Raw genomic sequence first — 8,654 nt, forward strand, 5'->3', positions numbered from 1 at the left:
CTCTGTAAAAGGATGTGAGACCACCCAAATTTCTGATTTCTTTCAAATGTTTCCTATGTAGCTGATATGAAGCGCACCCTGGATGATTCCAATTGCAAACCTAGCTAGGAGTGACCCTCATATTCCTCCGCTTCACCCTCCCCACTCAGCAAGCACCAGGCAGCCTGACCTGCAAACACCACCCAAGTGCACTGCAGCGTGCACCACGGTGCAGAATTACAAGTCTGTCCCAGAAACTATGCCTCAACACATCAGCAAATGGTTTTAGAAACATCCTACTTATCATCTGTAATCCTCACAATCAATTGTTATAGGAAGCCAAACATGGTGTTGCAGAATAAAAGTTTTTAAAGGTTTGTTTTACTTCAGAGGTTTGTCTGCCCTCTTCCTCTGCCACAGAAAATGTAATCCTTCCCCATATATTTGTCATTCTCAAACAAAATGTGTGCACTTGGTGCACTCAGAATATTTGATTTAGAATTCACATCTATAAAAATTCACTGAAATATCTTTTATTTCTACTGTTTTTCTTTTAATACAATTAAAATATTCTGATATTATGCACAATGACAAATGGTTAAAAAAACATTCCTCATATGCTACACTGCTATTTCTTTGGTTCAAGCAGAGTCAAAGCTTTGCATTTTTTCTGTTGGGGTGAAATGTAAAGTATTTTGGACATCTCTAGCACCATTTGAGACCTCCTAGGACTCAAGTCACATCTGATGCAGGACTTCTGGGAGACCATTGCCCACTGGAGAGAGAGAGGAAGGAGGTTAAGTGGGATACTGTGAGAGCATCTCAGATGATGCCAGATGATTGAAAATTGCTGAATTGTTTCACAAATCTTGTTTCACCAGTGAAGAAGAGCAGGTAGTTTCCTAGCTAAAAAAAGTCTCTGCCAACTATCCTAGGAGACTCCATATCCAAGTCCTCTCTCCCTTCATTTCATTTTAAAGTCAATTTTATGTTAGGGATAGAAAAACATTCCCTTAGCTGCTAAGTTCATTTGTGTGTTAAAAAACCTAGAAACCCCTCAGTCCATATAATTGAGTTCTGAGCTGCCACTGAGGCCTTCACCTTCAGAAGAAAATTAAAAATCATAACAACCTCAGATAGATAACTGATTACAAATGTACCTTCTCAGATTTACAGATGCACATGCAAGAGCTCTGATGGGTCTTGGATGCCTCTGTGTAAAGCAGGCCAGGCCTTTTGGAAATTAGACATTTGATGAAACTACTTATGGATACCCCAGTACATTGAGTGGTAGCCTCATATATCCAGCTAGATTTATTATAATAAAAGCTCTATTGAACATGAAAGCAAAACGTTTTTCTTTCATAAGATGATGGTTCCTGGATCTGAATCTCACTTATCCACAGTTATTAACATTTCTCAGGCACAGAGTATGTCAATAAGAGTATAACAATGTCAATGTAACCAGGCATAACAACTAACAAACCCATTTCAGTGAAGCATTTATAATGACAGACTGTTACCAGTTTTAAAATACTTGTCATACTTCCTTACATCTGGAGTTAGGAGATATCTTCACAGGCTCCTTGACTGACTTAACAAAGCACAGACCTTTACCCTTGTGATAGCTGCTCTGAGTCTCTGCACAGGCAGCAGAGCAAAAGAACACTTGCAAGGCATGATGTTCCTGTCCTGATATGGATGCCTATACAGGGCAAAGAACCCGAGCCATAAAAGGGCCTATTTCTTCCCATTAACAACAAGGGGTGTGCAGGGTGATCAGCTCAGCTCACAGAGACTGCAGATTTTCACGTTCAGCCAGAAGAGTCCCACTGGGGGCACCTGCTGCCTTCATTTTGGTAATGGCCCCGGGCACTATGACAGATTGAAGGGGAAGATATGCAAGCAGAAGGCCAAGGGCTTGGCCTAGATTATCTGAGACATGTTAAAGAAGCACATTTTACTCATCACATACATTTTCTTCTTTTTGAAAAAGCAATAAGTGAGCATTATTTTATTTAATGTGGGTCCTTTCCCATTAACCTCAGTCAAGCTGAGAAGGACAGCTGAGGGTGAGCAGTTACACTAAAATATAGGAGGACATCCAGTAAGCAAGGCTCGGGTATTTGTAAACAGGAAAACAACTTTGATTTATGCTGTTCAAGAAAAATGTCTTTGTCTTTAAAACTGAAAATACAGCTCTTTGTGAAGTCAAAATTTCTGTGAGTAAAAGTAATTTTTCACTTTTTCATTAGACACAGAAATGAAATGCCATTGAATCATGTCAGCCTTGATAGAAATGCCTTGGATGAATTTGCGGAGTGTCAGTTCAACACTAAGCTGTGTCCAATTGAATTGCTGCAGTGCTACACGCAGGACTACAGCACAACAAAAGCATTCCCATAAGGACACTTCCTCATGCTGCCCCTTGGGCTAAAACATTACATGTAGGTGGCCAGTGCACAGCTGTGGTGTGGCCAAGCAGGTTCAGCCCAACCAAGACACAACTCAGGGAGAAAAACAGAAAGCAGAGGAGCTGGAAGAAAATGTTCCATAAGGCTCGAATTCTCAGTCTTCTGGATACATTGAAGGTAAAATCAAACAAGCAAACACAGAAAAGACTAAAAGAAGCATTTTATTTCAGGTAAACAAATCCTATGAGTAAATGTGACACTGGAAAATTTGGGACTCCCCCAGTCTCAACTTTTCATTCCAAGTCATAAGGAAGGAAAATTAGAAGTATCAGAATTTTTTAAAAGATGGAAATCCTAGTCTTATTCCCACCTACAAGAATGACCTCACATTTTCTGCATTTAAGATGGATGTAGATAGGAAGTGAAAAAATGAGATTTTTCATTCTCAATATTAATAGTTCAATTTGTCAACAATTCAGGAAGAACAGAGTTTATTCATTTACATTCAGAGGCAGCTTTTTCAAAATAAAAAGAGCCAGCTTTTTTTTCCTTTTGGATTAAAAATTATATGTAGCAGAAAGTAAAAGACAGAAATCCTGCAGTACATATTTCTAGGAGTTATATTTATAGTTCACTTCTTTTCATAATAAATTAAATCCATGATTAACAATACTTTTTCTAAGAACCAAAATGGTATTTAGATTATTCTGTGCCCAAAACCTCTTTCTTACCTTGTTCCATTTCTAAGAAACTCTTTCACATGTGAAAGACTCCTTGGAGGACAGGTGTTTATAATGGAAGTGACAATGAGAAGTTGATGATTTTCATGTTAATTTAAGAAGTAATGTGAAATCATTTAACAGTAATTCTCTTTAATTATAAAATAAGAACATATTTTTCTTTTGATTTTGAAACAGCACAAAAAGAGCTGTTGCTTTAAATGGATGCTTCAGGCAATCTCACACACTCCCTGATCACCTTAACATTTTATATACGGGTGCTATGCACATTTACTTGCACTAAATGCCCAAGGGTGAGAGTGTGGTTCAGGCTGCACAATTAGAGTTATCAAATATTTATGCAGATGTATAACTCTCCTGGCTATGTTTTAAGTGCTCCAGTGCAAGAAACAAAATATGTGTGGAGGAAAACAATCTGCACAATACAAAGGCTATCCATATGCAAGAGTTTCTGGGAGCTTTGTTCAACTAATACTGCCTACTTTCTGCTTTTTTTATCCCAGACTGTCAAAGAAATGGTGTTACTGACAAAATGAAAGTAGCAGATCCTAGATTTCTGCCTCAATTCACTCCTTTCTAACCATCTGTATTCTTATGTGGCAATGATTTCCTTTTACTTCCTACTGTTGTAACTTGGTAGAGTGATTGCACATACTGAGATAAGGTATTTAAAAATGTGCTGCCTTGATCATAAGTAACTTTGTATGTCTTAGAGAAGGGCAATATGTTCCCCCCCAGCCCCGCTGGGATGCAGAGTCAGACATAGCTATTTCCAGATAAATTACAAAAAAATTTTATAGTCTCAGGATCCCAAATTAAGGTGTAATGAGGTGAAGGAGAATTATGTGCAATCACTGTATTTTGTGATAAATAACCTTCAGAGGAGTGTTAGATAAAATGGTCACATGTGTACTTCACATACATCGTCTTTGGGACCCATCCCCAAGTTGCCATGTCTGGAAGTAAGCAGAGGGCAAATAGCTTATAAAACTTATTGAATGGTAGGAATTAATGCCTGGCTAAGGGACTTTCAAGGGGCACCTCATCATGCCATGGCTTTCAGCCTGGGATCTGCATGGGACATGCCAAGTGTCTTCCTAATGTGACCAGGAGTAAAGGTTAATGAAAACAAGGCTATTAACAAGAGAGGTTACATACCTCAGTACCTTTACTGGAGAATGTGTTCAGCCCATCAAATCTGAGTAAAAAGCCTTCAGCCTACTCTAACTCACTGTGTAGAACAGCTCCATTTTATACACTAAAGCAGAAGGATTGTCTCCAAAAGAGAAAAAACTGACATTTAATGACAGTTGGTTTTAACATGTTCTCTGGAATAACATCTTTCAGATTGTATACCATTCACTGTACTGCAATCTTGCTGCTGTTTTTATTTCAGAATTAACTGTGCAAAGTTACTCTTTGTCATGAGAAGTGATGGATGTTTCATTTTAGTGTCTAGCTGTGAAGGTCAACATTTTCACACAAGTGAGAATCCCAGACCCTTTTGACTTTGCACAGCTTAGTTTATAATCAGTAGCTAGACTTCTTTGTGACTACCATTTCTGCCATTCTTCAATATTATGACACTTGCTTTATTTTGTAAAAAGCACAGTGACTAATCACTGGACTGTATTTGAAAACCCCACAGACTCTTATTAGCTGAATACATTTTCTGGGCTCTCTGCATACAAGATTGAGTTCTGCATCCCACCCATACTCCCCTTGAGTTGTCACTTGTTTTCAGGGTCACCACCCACCTGGCTGTCTGCAAGCAAACACAAAAGTCTAAGGACAGAGTCACTCTGGTAATTGCCACTCCTGAGGTGCTGTGTTTGAGGGGGCCTTTGTACACCCCAGAGCAGGGGAGTTGGCGTGATCAGGCCTGAGAACAAAGCTCTGCTTGGAATTTCTCACAGCAACATCTCGATGGAGCAGGAGACCAGTAAAAGATAGAAACCTTCTTCCACATCACATCTATTTCCCTTCTCTCTCACAGGGACCAGAATGGGACTTACTATTTCTAACAATAATTAACAAACCTAAGGGACCACTGAACAAGTGTCAGGACCAGCTCTGGTGTAACCCAATTGTAAATCACTTCTACTTGGGCTTGCACCAAAACTGGCTCTCACAGACCTCTATGACACTAGTCCCAGAGAGGCAGAACTGAAAGCACTGCACATATAATCTGGGAGAATCAACACTACAGAGTATCCAGAAATGTGTTTCTTTGCTAGAAATTATACAGCACCAGTTTGGACCAAAAATTCCTTGTTGCTATGGTTGCCACTTGCTCTAAATCTTTTCACTACTCCTTGTTGCACCGCAGTAAAGGAGAATAAAAACATATACAACACTCGTAATTGCCTGGTGCATATTTAACATTTCTCTTTAGTGGTTGCTTTAAATTATGCAGTAATATTGCTGGCATGTTTCTCCAGTCCCTCTCCCCTAAGAGGATACATTTTACAGTGCTGAAATTGGACACTGGGTGTAAGAATCACACATTTGAATATTTTTTTCAGGAGCAAACATGTCACATGCAATGTATTACTACTCAGGCTGTAAAAATTAAGTGGCATTTGCATTCATTAAGCATACATGAAATTTAATTCCATTAGGTCCAGCAGCATTAAAGTCTGTCTGTTGCTGCTGATGTTACAGCTTAAGGACATTATATCTTCTGGCTAGATTCTGTTTCATAACCTAATAAAGACAGGAATTACTCCCTGGCTTAATGCCTTTGTAAATCCAAGTCAGCAAACATACTACATGAAAGCTGTAGATGTAAATTATTTATATTCATCATTGTCCAAAATATTAATTTACCAAAAAAGGTTTAACAGATTAAGAAAACTGCAGGCACCATGCCCAGAGCAGAACTAATTTAAAAGACAACAATATGATTTGCTGAAGCCAAACCTCACTTCTATTCTTCCAAATTTGTTACAATACAGAAGAATAGTTAACATTACATGGAGGCTATTTGAAGAATCAAAAGTTTACATTACATTTCAGTCAACTTCCTAGAAATGCTGATCTTCACAATCCCCACGGAAAATCAGGGATATTTTATGTTTTAGATTTTGACACTTTTGGCTGACATAGAATTTGGGTAAAGAAAAGGAAGGCAAAATATGAAACAATTTGAATTGCATCTTTTGTAATTTGTTTTGCTGAAAGGACAGTTTGGATTCAGTACAAGCCTGAACTCAGCAAATAAACTTATGTGCACAAATTACTTTTGTTTGCATGTAGTTTCACAGAAAACATCATGACTGAGAACACGACTGCCCTCTTAACTACTCTAAAATGAAATCTATCTATTAAAAATCATGAACAGAATTTTCATTGGCAATTTATGTGAGATGAATCCAGGTGCTGGTATAAGTTTTCATCAACACTCTTTAATTTCCAGCTATCAAATTAAAATTAACAAAGGTCCATGAAGCAAAAGTTCTTACCTTAAAAAGATTTTGCTTTCTTCTCTGATTTTTAATGATCTTGTCAGTCTAGTCATCCTGTCGAATGTACCAAAAAAATGAGCTGAACAACAAATCTATTTCCATGGAGATGTGAGGAACAAAAAATGTTTACTTAATTACGTAAAAATGATGCCTTATTTTCCTGTAAGCAGGTTTCCAGTGGTCTGGGATGTTATTTTTGCAGAAATAAAAGTTCTTGGCTATATCTACAACATCAATGACATAAATGTTCACCACAGGCAACATATTATCATTTTTGCCTTTTCAAAGATTTTTTTTTGTAGGCAATCCTATCTTTGTTTTTCTTGAAAGCATGTGAAGTTTATGTATCGTATTTGTATATAGTTTAGGTATATATATGTATTGGTAACTTAACTAAACTTCTGGGAGCTATACTTCCATTTCCAAACTATTCTGTCATCTCTTAAAATAGTGTCTCAAGCTACCAAGATGGCCTTTGAAATTCTTCTGGTCTAAGTCACTAAGCTTTCTCCATAGTCAACAGAGAGAGAGAAGAAAACAGACTTCACCCTAAAATAGGTGGTTTAGATAAGGGAACTGAGCCATTTTGTAGGTTGCCCTCTAGGAAAGTATGCATTGAACAGCTTAGATCACCAGCTCTTAGAAAACTCAACTGAGATCTCACCTGTTGTCTACTTTAAATGCAATTCACTTTGAAAGCATAGTCTCAGCAATATGTTTTATATTAATTTAATGTAACTTTGGGGGAAGCAGCTAAGAAGCTGTATATCTCTTTATTTATGAGTCAACATAGACTATTTCATCCATAAGAAAAATCACACAGGGGATGACTTAGCAACAAATGATCCAGACTGCCTTGTATCCAACTTAGAGAAAAAGCCATAATGTAAAGTCTCAGTCATATCTAAGGAGAAATTATACTAATAAATTTTTAGGAAGTTGAAAAAAAATGTGGTACTTCTTTTTCTGTTTTCTAGTTGTCATGTTTTCACATTGGCGTCTGTCTAGAACTTGACAGACCACAAAATATGAACCTATTTCTCTGACGCTTAAAGCTGAAGAAATGCAGAAGGCTGTGATCAGAGGTCCCAGCATCTTTGCACTGCAGAAGTGATACAAAATGTGCAGGAAAAGCCCTTTAGGGAAAGTTGATTTTACTCCTCTATACAGCTCCTCTGCAGTGTTAATATGCATCAGGTGATCCCAATTTTTCCACCACAGTACTCTGTGTCACACCTCTGTAAAAATATCCACCTCAATGCAGTAGGACTCTGAGATGGAAGGCACTTCATGCTGAGATGGTAGTGGAGGGGATAGTGATTTTTCATGGCTGCTCATGACTGAACACAAGAAACTGCTCTTCATTTACAGAGTGCACTTACCTTTCTTCTTCTGCTCTCTCTGGCCCAATACAGAGCTCCTGTCTGTAGCAAGAGAAGTATGTTTTATGTAAATCACTTCCCAGTGGACTCACTCATTATTAATGTAGACAGCTCTAAAGAGAGAAACCCGAGGTACTTAGCAGCAAGAACTGTTAATGAAAATGTCATTAAATAAGTCAATCCGCAAGCCACAAAATGGCCTCTATACCTTTTCCTTCTGTCTTCCACACCTCTACATCTCTGGGTACATTTCACTCAAGTCAATCTCTTTTAGTACCAAGTTACAGCTTTCCCTGGAGAAGGGCATCACTTTCTTGCAAACTACCCATAACTGAGAGGAGGCGCTATTTATACATTGTGGAAATATATCAGAAACACACTGGGTAGGTATGTGTGCTAGTTTGAAGGTAAACCGGCAGGAGAAATGAACCCACCACAAGAGAGATTATAAATTTTAATAAAAAATATTACAATAAATGCAATAACACAAAGAGAAATTGCTTTTAACCCACAAAACCCAGTAGTATGACTCAGTGCCCTGGGGCACAACCACAAAGGGGTTTGCTAGTCTCTGTTCTGAGACCCGCATGGTTTCTCTGAGTCCAAAACAAAAGGAGGTAAAAAACCTGTTGGTGCAGATGATGGTCATAGTCTGGTTGAGAATGGTGGTCT

At 38.1% G+C, this 8,654-nt stretch overlaps 1 protein-coding gene across 1 annotated transcript in view; it reads right to left on the minus strand.

Annotated features, from left to right (window-relative positions):
* Nucleotides 1–6,613, minus strand: part of SIPA1L2 (signal induced proliferation associated 1 like 2) — a 183,338-nt gene extending 176,725 nt beyond the window's left edge. The window contains exon 1 of the mRNA XM_071549552.1: nt 6,598–6,613. The gene's annotated coding sequence lies outside the window, so the exon portion shown is untranslated. The remainder of the gene's footprint in view (nt 1–6,597) is intronic.
* Nucleotides 6,614–8,654: the final 2,041 nt, after the last annotated feature.

The sequence above is a fragment of the Pithys albifrons genome, chromosome 2 (genome assembly GCF_047495875.1).
Source record: "Pithys albifrons albifrons isolate INPA30051 chromosome 2, PitAlb_v1, whole genome shotgun sequence".
In the NCBI taxonomy this organism is placed as follows: Eukaryota; Metazoa; Chordata; class Aves; order Passeriformes; family Thamnophilidae; genus Pithys; species Pithys albifrons.